The following is a 12,601-nucleotide window of genomic DNA, read 5'->3' as shown; positions in this document are numbered from 1 at the left end:
TGGCTTAAAGTACATATTTCCTAGATTGTAAGGCCATTTTATAGCCCATACGAATGACACTATTTGAAGCAATTTACGAAAAATAAAGCTACAAAAATTAAATAAAAAAATTGTTATCGCATACTTTTTGCTAGAAATGTTTTAGTTAAAGCACTTACATTTTATGCGTTTTTGAAATATAAAAGTTGTTGTTAATCCGAGTACATCTTTTTTGCGGGGGAAATACTTTTTATTTTTTATGAATATTTACTTATTAAGACCATTTAATAATCGGAAACACATCATTTCATTCTTAATGAGAATCTCTATAGCCATGTAAATGTTACTCCCTCCGTCCCAAAAAGATTGTCACTTTTCGCTTTTCGAGAGTCAAACGAGTTGTTGTTTGACTGTAATTTTTTCATGTCTTTTAAATATTTTAAATTATTAATTATGGTGACTTATAATACTTTTTACGTAGTTTCCAAATATGTAAATATTATTTCGAGAAGTTTAAAGATTCCATATTCTAACAAACAGTTAAAATTAAGAAGTTTGACTCTCGAAAAGCGAAAAGTGTCAATCTTTTTGGGATGGAAGAAGTATGTATGAGATGTTTAGGATTATAAATTTTAAAAGTGTTATAACTACAAGAATATTATTACATTTTTAAAATTAGGTGCCGAGGCAAACTACGTCGCATACAAATTGAATATACTAAATGTTGTCCAAAAAATCGTAGAAATAAGATGTGTTTTTTTTATGGGAAAGGTGAAGGAGATGCTACACTATTAATGGAGTTTGAACTGTCTACCTTAACCGTGGCAGGCACGAAGCTCACCAAGTAAACTAACTCTCAACCCAAAACAAAATGCGTTCAAAGAATATTTCTAGTGAAGAAGTTACAATCTAACTTTTGTCACAACTTCGAACCCTAATAGTGACAAAGCTACAACTGCCCTATTGAATGGACAAAATGTCACCATCAAATTAAACTGTATTTTGCAAAAATGGGCCGACAGAATAGATGGAATTGGATTACAGGCCTTTGTAGCTTTTGTTGGTTGAATTGGTTAGCTGTAGTGGGCCGGCGGGTATCCGCCGTGGATGGGGCACAGACAATAAAATCTTCTGGTTTTGGATTAATTGCAACAACATATAAATCTATCAAGTAAAGTATTTTTGATAATCTATATATAATTAAAAAGAGGATAGTTTGCAATAGCATTGTGCCAAGTGGCAGCGTAACAGAATGCCATGTGTTACAATTAGTTTAGAAAATAGTTAATTAGTTATTAAGTAGTTATTAGTTAGTATTATTTAATAATTAATTATTTAATGTGGATTTTAAAAATAAATAAAAAAAAAAAGGAAAGGGCAACATTCCAGATGGTTAGCATGTGATAAAACTTCCACGTTTCAGTTTAGTTAGTATTATTTAATAATTAATTATTTAATGTGGATTTAAAAAAAAAAAAAAGGAAAGGGCAACATTCCAGATGGTTAGCATGTGATAAAACTTCCACGTTTCAGTTTTAAAAAGTTGGCAATTAATAAGGAAAAGGAAAAGGAAAAGGGGGAAATCAGAAAGGAAAAAAAAAAAAAACCTACTCCTAAAGTAACCCACATCAACTCCACGTTCCCATTCCTCATCTCCTTCACCTAAATACCTTTCTCCACGAACCCTAAAATTAGGGATACCACGATCTTGCTTTTTTCATAATGGAGCAGTTTACAAAGGGCAATAAATCATGATGCAGCGGTTTGTCATCACTCATAATTCTTGACAGAAATCCTGAGTGTTCTCTGCAAAAAGCCCTCTTTGCACTAAAGTGAGTAATCGATTTCTTTAAACATAATTCTTTGTACTTCACATTGATGAACACAATTTATTTAATTATATGCTTGAATAATTTGAACACGTTGATTTTACTCTTCTGTTATAACAGTTGCTCTATAATATTGGCTTTTCGTTTCTACTCGCTGACTCGCTGTCACTATTGATTCACACTTTTTCTCTATTAACAGAGGAATTAATGGCGGCTCAAAGTAATTTTATGAGCGAAATTAACACCAAGCCGATGAATTGGAGGTTAAAGGTTCGTATTGCCAGGCTTTGGGAAAAACCACTTCGATAGTCCTTTCTCAATCGAGCTTATTCCGATGGATGAAAAGGTTAAATATTTTCACTTTACTTCTATTTTGCATCGTTTACATATGCATCATTATACAAGAATTAGTCTTATTTACGATTTAGTGTTTTTGCGTATGCCGCATTCACGCAAGTTGGCAGGAATATTATTCAAAGTTTGAAAACGATGAACCAAGAAATCAAGGAATTGGGTTTGTACATCATGAAGAATTTCATGGTTTGTCCAAATAAGGAGAACCGAGGACCAAAGACCACAAGTGTAAGTTGATTTTCACGCAGAAGACCATTGTTGAGGAAATACAAGATCCATATTTCGACATGTGTATCTTCAAATTCAGACCCTATGAGCAGTTGTCTAATCCACAAGACTTTGACGACACCGAACTATTCGGTAATTAAATCTTTTTCCTTTTTTCTTTTACTTTCCGTTATTTGCTTTCTATTGTCCATGGTTTGAATGGCTAATACCTACAAACCAAGCTACTATTTTATAATTTGAGAAAAACACTATTTTATAATTAAATTGCAGCAGTTGTAGGAAATAGAAGAAGAAAAAACAGAGAAACAAATGGAGAACTAATAAAGAACAACTAATATCGTTCTATGATGAGAAGTTGAACAGGACTTTTATCATATATGTTTTATGCAAAGAAAAACAAACCTCTATGCTTGAAAGCAAATAGCAGATCATACTATTATTATAGGAAACATTTGTACTACTTTTTTTTTTAAGAAAACCACTCAAAATTAAGAAAATGTTGTCATTAGAATTACATGTAAAACTTTCAAAGAGTGAAAAAGACTAACTTTGTAGCTATGCAAGTTAAAGCTGATGACATATTAATTGTAGTCATGCTAAGTCTATAATTAACTCTTAAGCCTCATGCCATTATTTTTAGCGTGCATTTGGCTTCATAAGTTTGTGATTTTTGCTTTCAACGCTTTCGGGAGTCATGCGGATGTATCGATGCAAACCGCTCGATGCACGAAAAATCTAATTGATCGAGGTTTAAACTATGATCACCAAGACCACACCTAATACCTAGGATTGTAAGACCGGTAACTTTTGGATCATAGGCCTTAAAATAGTTTTTACGAAAACTCATTTTATAATAGATCTGCTAAGTTTCAACTCTCTCTCATTAAACGTTATATGTGTAATGTAATGACGCACATCTCTCATTCAACCCTTTCCATCAACACTACCAAGCAAAATATTTCATTTGTTTTAGGTCGCTTTGTGCAAATGACATGCTATAGAAGAGTTAACACATCAAACAAGTTTAACGAACATGAGTTTTGATAATTGAATCATGGATTTTTGACAACCATGGATTTTTTTCTCTCAACCATGTTGTATTTAATGAATTTCGAAGGTCGCGATCACTATAGTATATCCAAATAAAGAATTTTTAAGGAAAGGTGATTTAAAGCCACAAGGAAACGAATGTTGGAATGATCTATTCCAAAATTGAGAAAAAGGAAAAATGGCCAAATTCACACAATTTTCAACAGTCTACCAACAAGGACAAGCAAGTGATTATAACAGAGAAGATTTCATGAGCCAGTGAAGCAGAAAGAAGAAGACATCAGCTAGGTTTCTTTCCACTATGGTCTTGCAAGAACCATGATAGAACCACCAAGAACTAGGGACTTATGACTCCTTCAATCTATAGAAACTTATTCAAACATATTGATTAGTTAGTTTTTTAAGTGAATAAGCTTACTATGTGTTGTTGCAGCCCATCTAGCATCTATTCATGTGCAGCTACGTGCAATATTACATATGCAATTGGAATGCTTAATTACAATTCTGTTTGAAGGCTATTTACATTTGCACCAAACAAATATTCTGCTGAAGGGAATTCATACGGATGTCCATGTCACTTTCATGAAATAATCTGCACTTTTCAGTTCTTCAACATACATACATATTAATTCCTTTAAATTATTGCTTTAAACATTCCTCAACTATGACCAATTTGACCGATTTCTTTGGTCAATACTTTTGTAGATGTTATCGGCCAAATTGTGAGTTATGGGGACGTACGGATCCCGTCAACCAAGATGGTAACATCCGGATGTTCATCAACGTTGAGCTACAAGGTTATAAGTAAGCTTTCCACAACTAATAAATGCTTAATTAGTTTGTAATTTTGAATCATGTGCTTAACCTTATAACAATTGTAGGAGCAACAACATATCGCAACATTTTGGGGCGACTTTGTGGAACAGATCAAGCCACATTTGATTGAATCGAATGATAACTCGTTGTCGTCGTCATGCGGTTGGTTAGAGCACATCGATTTCGAGGTTATTAAGTTGTCTACTTATTTTGCAATTCTATGTCTTTGTACAATTAGCAAACTCTTATTAATATAATTAAGTGTGCAAAACAATATTCAGTGAGGAACATGGCACGTTTCCAAGCTTTGGATCAATTCAGATCTTCCTCAAATTCTTGACTTTAGCTCCAGGTTTCTATAAGTCATGCTAAATTTATGGTCATTTCAAATTAAATTTTATTCTTACTCTTTATTAACGTATCTCAAGTTACAATGTGAAACAGAATCGTCTCAGTGTGTGGAGAAAGCTCACAAAGAATTACTCAAATTTCGTCTCAAAAGACTCATTCTATTGAAGATGAATTAGCATCTGGAAGTGTTGGAGTTAAAACTATTGAGGCTTTGATTGACTCTAAGCATGTGAGTACCTAATTATTAATAATCAAAGACAACAAAGAAAACTTTTACCTTATCTTTCTGTCCATAACAGTTGTATATCCAATTTTTATGAGCAACCGGGAAACTTCTGGATTGTAGCAACCATTGTATACATAGACCTAGAGCATGGATGGTCTTATTTAGCATGCAAAATGTGCGCAAAGAAGGTTGAGCCAGAGGGGAATAAGTTCTATTTTAAAAAATGCGGGCAAGTTCCATCTGCCAGTCATAGGTATGACCATAATACATACTTCCTTAACTTTTTTCATAAACAAACTTAAAATTGTTTCTATAATGACTCTTTCCAGGTTCAAGCTAAAATTAGGAGTGATAGATGACACCGGTACAATTATTTTGATGATGTGGGATAGGGATGCAGCAAAAATGATCGGAAAGTCAGCAAATGATTTAAAAAATGTTGTATCTGAGGTATACTACAACCTGTCTATACAAAATAAGACCACAAACGTGTAAAAAATTATCATTAGCTCACTTCTATATAGTAGAGGACTGAAAGCATGTTTACAAAATAATCAACTGCATGATCTTACAAATGTATAAAGAGATTTAAGCTTTTACATATCAATTTTAAGTTATATGAACCAGTGATTGGCAATTAAAAATATTTTTGTTTACTCAAATTCCAAAAGAAAAATATTGTAAAGCCTTTAATCGGCTCTTAAGTTATTTAACTTAAGTGACAAATTTGTTATCAAACACCCTCTTTAGTAAAGTATAAAACCAGTCTAATGTGTAATATTCATCTTTTTTTTTCTTCTTCAATTCATTTTTTATTTGATTGGCTTCAGCACGTCTACGGAAATAATAAGAACTAAAGGAGAACACTGCTTGGTTATACGCATAAAAGTTTGAGTGCTAGATAGATGAACTGTTGGACTATTGAGTGCTATTTGAGTCAAAGATGAATAGTTATTAAACACTTAATATATCCAACATTAGTTTATTCAAACGTTTGAATTACAATCACTAGCCACTACTCTTTAATATTTGATAGGCTCCAAATGCTACCAATGACTTGTGTCGTTACAGTAGGTTGGTCGATTTATTTGATCAACTTATGAAAAATCATACATTCGATCCTTATGTAGTTGTAGAACTATTTTTTTGGTCCCTTTATTTAATTTTTTGTTGTCAGATATGTTGGACTACTCTTTACCGCATGGAAGTGGCAACCGCTGGAGATATTAGCAAACCTAAATTCGCTTTTCACCTGATGAAAAGATTGGTGTTTTTGATGCTAATTTTTCATCTTCTCTTGCTGCACAACTTTTAACTCAAAACAAATGGTTAATAATGAAGTTGAAGCAACTATATATACCATGGGAAAATGTTAGTATGTGATAAGACTGATCCGAGAATATTATATCTGTGATATGTCACATATGGATCATATACATCTATTTCTTATCTCTCCTCTCTATTTTTTCTTTTGAACAATCGGCGCATTTTAGTATGTGATAAGACTGATCTGAGAATATTATATCCGCAATATGTCACATACGGTTCATATACATCTATTTCTTATCTCTCTCCTCTCTATTTTTTCTTTTGAACAATCCGCGCATCGCGCGGGTAGGTATACTAGTTTGTTTAAAAAGGGCATATGGTTTCTCTCTTCTTCTTTATTAATCACATAGTACTACTTTTCAGTGAATAATGCAACATTGCATGCTGACAAAACATTAACATCCAGCAATTCGCCGAAAAAGAAGTAAAAAAGAACATCATTCCCTACATAAAGTGCCAAACATTTAATTCTCACACGCAGTAATAAATTGAAAGAAAAAATGGAGATGAGGAGTCAAACTTGATCTTGATTGTACCTCGTGTGAATTAAATACTGTTATGATTGCCGTTCTATTATTGTCAAATTATTTGTCTGGCATACTTAACCTTTTAATGTCTTCTCTAGGAACTATATAAAACACACACTACTTATTGTCTCAGTTCAATCACATCTTTAAACAAAATCCTTATCTACTCATCTTATTTGGTTAGAGATTAAATGCAACATTTGCAGGTCGATATGTGAATTTTGATGTCTTTGGAAGAAAATCTAACTCCCCAAGAATCACACACCAAATATAAATTACTTCCTTCGGTTCATGCTATGTCTTAAGGTTTTGGCACATCCCTTTAAAGCATACATCTAATTGCTATATATATTTGACCAAATTATAATCCTTATTTGTCTTTAAACATCTCTTTTATTTAAAACTCCATGAATAAACAGTACTCTTGACAACCAAATATGGAAAGCTGACTTCTAGCCTATTTGGCAAACTTCTGGGAAGGCAGAAGTGCTTTTTATTGAAGAAAAAAACTGTTTATTTTATAGAGATGAGGTGTTTGGCCAAGTTGTTAGAAGAAAAAAAAAAGTGCTAAAAGAAACAGTGTTTCTCCGAAAGCACTCTTGAAACCTTAATCAAGCATAAATTGTTGATCTAATATTGGCAAAAATATTTTTCAAATTGATTAGTCAAACATACATTATTTTTCAAGAAAAATAGTATTTTGAAGAACACTTTTCAAAATAAAAAAATTTAAAAATTTGACCAAACAGACCATATACAAAAAGAACATTTTATAATAACCAAATACTCCAATGACCTAAATGTTCATATAGTTAAAAAAATACAAAAGATATTATCAGAGGGAATAAGGTGAGAGTAGAATCCTGAGGCAGACAGAGAGCATGTCATTTTGAAGTAGATATGGTTCCAAAAGTTCGCCGGCAGCGAAGAAGGTAATCCAAATTAAAGGATGAAAGGAACCAATTGCCCAAGATAATATATTAAAACATATAGATCGTGGATAATATAATAAGGTAGTTCAAAATCGGTTTAACTAAGAAATCAGATGGACCTGGTGTCTAACTCAATCTCAAAAACTAACTCACGAGGTTATGAGATTGTCCAAGACTATATAAGATAATGATCAAAAGGCATCACGTAACGCAAGAAAAACAATGATTCAATAATTAAATTATATATACGGGTAATATAAATATTTTTTGCGATATTAGTGTAGGTTAACATATTTTTGCAGGTTATTTTATCTTATTTCTTAAGTTGTCAGCTTATATACTTGCAATAAACGAGTAAATAATAACATCATATTGTGAGGGGAAAAAAAGGTACAGTGACGGTAATAAACAGAATTATCTCAAATTTTTTGTCTGCGTATTAATTTTCTGTACACACTCAAGTTCCATTTCAATGGGGTCCAACAATCCAGAGACTTATTACTGTCATTTTCCCTGGTCTACAGGTAAATTCATAAGTACTTCCAGTTTTCATCAGTACCAACTTGAATGTGTAAAAAGAGGCCCTACTACTATGCACTATTGTTATGTAACAAATAGTAGGATTTTGTAGTTGCATCTCGATTTGGAGTCCGATATATATATATATATATATATATGGATTGATGGAGCAACAGCGTTAATAATTAATTTCAAGTAATATATGAGAAGGCAGTAGTAGCTATATTGCTATAAAGTGTGACCCATATGTTCATAAATTCACCCTGAATTCACAGCCATTATATTGTACTCCACAAATGATTAAACTTATATATCCACTGATAGTGTAAACAATTTTACATTATCAACGTAAGTTAATTCTTTTCTATTTCTGAATAACTAGTTTCACTTTTCATCATGAATATTTAACAGTGTGAGGTCATTTTTGTAATGATTTAATTGTTAAAGATATTTTTACACCGCGTGTTAAGCAAAACTCTTGTGCAAAAAGATAGTTTTGCTCTTGGAGGAGCTTTAGAATAAAGAGTTCAGAAAGCAAAGGCGGACGCAGCCAGTAAATTATGGGTTCAACTGAACTCAAAAAATATTTTTAGCACGGAGTATAAGTATATATGTAAGGAATTACTAAATTATAACAATTACTACATTTTGAATTTATAATTTTTTAAGTAAAATAGATTCAATAATAAACATTTAAAAATTGAACCCATCAAATTAAAATTTTAAATTCGTCTCTATTCGAAGAGCTGGAATATAGCTACAATGTCTAGTAGTTGAGTACAACTACTCAAAGTATGTACAGTATGTACTAGGGGATCGGAATAATGCACATATGTTGCTATCAAAATGTCTCTTATTGAAAGCAATGAACTACCCTGTTTTTAGCTTCTCAATTATTGAACCTTTTTTATGTTTGTTTGTACCGTTTTTACTGTCTTTTCTCTCATCTCTTCTACTCCCCATACCATTCCACAATAATCAAAACAATAGTAAAAAAATTAGAAATCAAATATTTAGCAGTACTTTTGGACTAGTTGCCTCAGGTACACTAGAAATGTAAAGACAAAAACGAAATGGACCGTTTGTTTTGAAACAGCAAATTAATCAAATGATATATATCTTTGGTTTTTTATATTTGAAATAATTGGGCTTTTGGTCCAACGGTTATTGATAAATTTTGGTTTTGATCCATGTGGTATTGGTTAAGCAATCTAACCTTTGATTAACTAAATTTTGTGTTTTCGATCGATTTTCAAAGCATATTCAGCTATTTTAAAATTATATTACCTTAAAATATGAAGAAACAATAAAACATAAATAATTGAAGATTTTATCACTTAATAATTCGTTATATTAGTAATGACTTATAATTAGAGGGATCAAAAGTATTCATGATTTGTTAAGTTCCTCGTACAAAAAAAAGTTTAATGATGACCAAAATCAAAGTTTGTCGATACCAAAATCAAAGTTTGTCGATATTTGAGGGACTAAAGGTGCTAACTTCTCTTTATATTTAATTTTTTTTTTTAAAAGTTGGCAATGTCGTGGCTCATGGCACACGTCAGTCGAAACGGCGTTGATTCCGCTGATTCCTTTCTTTCTTTTTTGTCTTCTAATTCTGTACTCTTAAGGGGATTTGGGAAGAAATAATACTATATGATTATATGGTGATTCTATTCAAACTTCGAAGCAAACATGTCTCTACTATCTTTCTCTGTGTGTAATATATTATTCTACGTACCCCCTTTACGAATAACTATGGAAGAACGATTATTCTTCTCAATTATTTTAAGTTGATCTGTTCAAGTAGCACTATAGTTTAACTTGTTAACGACAAAAAGATGAGTATAAACGTAGAATATAGCGCTAGTTAATTAGTAGTATGAATTATGGAGTATCTACGAATCTAATACTTGATGAATGATGAGTCATGTGCTTAATGCTTGACCGTCCATGTCGTTTAACTTGCGAAGAATCGACAATTCAATTAATTGATTAATTAAGTTTCCGTTTATGCATTTAGGATTTCATATTAAGTTATTGGATTTCATATTAAGTTATTCTTTACTTAGGTCTATGGAATAAAGAACATGCTTAAGAGATCTGAAACCCTTTTGTAGCTCTTGGAGGTCACTTTGCTATACTCTTACTTTAAGTAACGTTCATCGGATGGCATCTTAAAATTCTGTAATTTTTATATGATCTCCGTCTTAAATTTGCATGTGGTATAAGACCATTTTTATTTAAATGTGGATGATTTTTTGTCTCGTACAGGTCGAAGACCGAGCAGAAATATTTTTTGAAACACAGAGCAAATTGTACAATTACATATTCTTTTAACGTGTAGAAAAAACTAAAGGAGAACCCTATCGTAATACCCAACGAAAATGTGAAGTAAGAAAACCTAGCTTTAAATTATGGCCAATTATTTTGAAATTTTAGAACACAAAGAAAAAATTTATGCTTACAACTACAAGACATTTTATCAGATCCAGTAATTAAAGTCAGAACAAACTGTCCCTCAAAAAGAGAGAAAAGAAAAGTTAGAGAAGCATTAATTTAAATTAATTACACATAAAATGAAAAATTACAAGGGAAAGAGGGGTTAGGTGTGTGATGTAATGAGACAAAGGTAAGGAATATGGAATATTAGCTTAAAGCAATTTAAAAGTTTTAAAAGCGAGCTAGCTAAAGAGAGAGACATGCATGTTGACCAGAGGGAGTATAATACTAGCCGATTTAATTATATGAATAATAATTCCAGCTATGAACCAAAAAAATTAAAATTAGTTGTTGTTATTATAGCTAGTATTAATATTCCAATCCGTAGTCCAACACACAGGATCGGGAGAGAAAGAGACAGATAGAAAGGAGCTCGGTCGATCAAGAAGAATATTAATGGGCAGAGATAGAGTTATAGAATAAGGTTGAAAATTCTCATCTCCCGGAGAATCTAGAGCGCATCAGGCGCTGACCCTGCTTTTCCTATTCTATTAAACAAATCAACCTTTTTCTAATCTTCCTAACCCACTCGCGCAACACCCCACCCCACCCCTCCTCCCAAACACCCAGCCACACACACACATATATATATTTAACACTGTCATCATAACAAAAAATATTAGAGAAATTTCTCATCAAAGTTTAAATTTGATTAGTTAAGTGAATTTGAATTTTAAGGCGTTTGGATGTGAAAATGTTGGAAAAATTGAAAGAATGGTCAAAAACACTTGTTTGGCTAAAAAAAATTCATAGATTTTTCAGACTTTTTTTTGGTGGAAAAGTACTTTGAGACACTTCTTTAATCTTATGTTTCATTCAGAAAAAATCATTAAATTTCTATGCAAATATAAACGCATTATTCTTGTATATACAAACTTCTTTATCCAAGCATTTTTTGAACTCTCTTTAAATAATTGAAGGGACCACTACAAGAAAAAATATATTTGGCAACAATTTTTTTTTTATTGCCATAGATTGATTATTGTTGCAAAAAGTACTTTTGGCAACAATTTTTTTTTATTGCATAGACTTTTCCTAACGGCTGTTATTGCAACAACGTGCAACAACTTTTTTAGTTGCCAAAAATATTTTTTGCAACAATAATTAATACTATGGCAACAAAATTAAATTCTTTGGCAACAAAAAAGTTCATTTGCCAACAATATTGTTGCCAAATATTAAATTTTTGTTACTATTTCTATACTTTCTTGTAGTGGACGTCTTAGAGTAACGATAAAATTATTTTTGTGTGACCTACAGATAACGGGTTCAAACCACCAAATCAATCACTAATGATAGTACCGTTAAGGTCGACTGCCTACATTGCTCCCCTTGAGGTGTGCCTCTACTCTGAATTTTCTATGAACACGGAATGTTTCGTACGTGCACTAAGCTATCTTTATTTTCTGTCTAAAGGAAATTGTTCAAAAGATAGCTAATGTTGTGTTAATAAAACACTTGTTAGGGAGATCATATCTGATATTCTTAAAAAGCCTAAATTAAAATAAGTCATAGGTCAAAAGAAACAAGTACTCATAGAGAGGGAGTATGTCAACTGGCTATAAGGTAGAGGACAGAGTCACGGCCACAAGTCACGTGGGTTGACGCCGAGGAATATGGTTGGCTTTCTCTCTCGGTAATACCCATACACTTAGCTTGAATATTTTAATGTTGTTGGGAGAGTGGCCAAGAAGAAGGGCTTGACAATGACAAGATGAGAAGGTGAGTCCAATACTGAGGAATATTTGGACACGGAGAGGGAATATTGGTGTTCCTACTAAAAACATTACTCCATTTCACAATATACTCCCATCATTTTTGTATTTGTAGTCCTTTAAAGGCAAGTGCCGTTGCCTTTTTGGACCTCCCTATATTTGCACATAACTACTTCTACGCTCCTGTCCTCACGCTCCATTTCTGTATGCTTTTTTTTCTTTTTCTTTTTTTAAGATAAATAAA

Source organism: Lycium ferocissimum, chromosome 10 (genome assembly GCF_029784015.1).
Source record: "Lycium ferocissimum isolate CSIRO_LF1 chromosome 10, AGI_CSIRO_Lferr_CH_V1, whole genome shotgun sequence".
Taxonomy (NCBI): Eukaryota; Viridiplantae; Streptophyta; class Magnoliopsida; order Solanales; family Solanaceae; genus Lycium; species Lycium ferocissimum.
Note: the sequence above shows the minus strand (reverse complement) of the source record.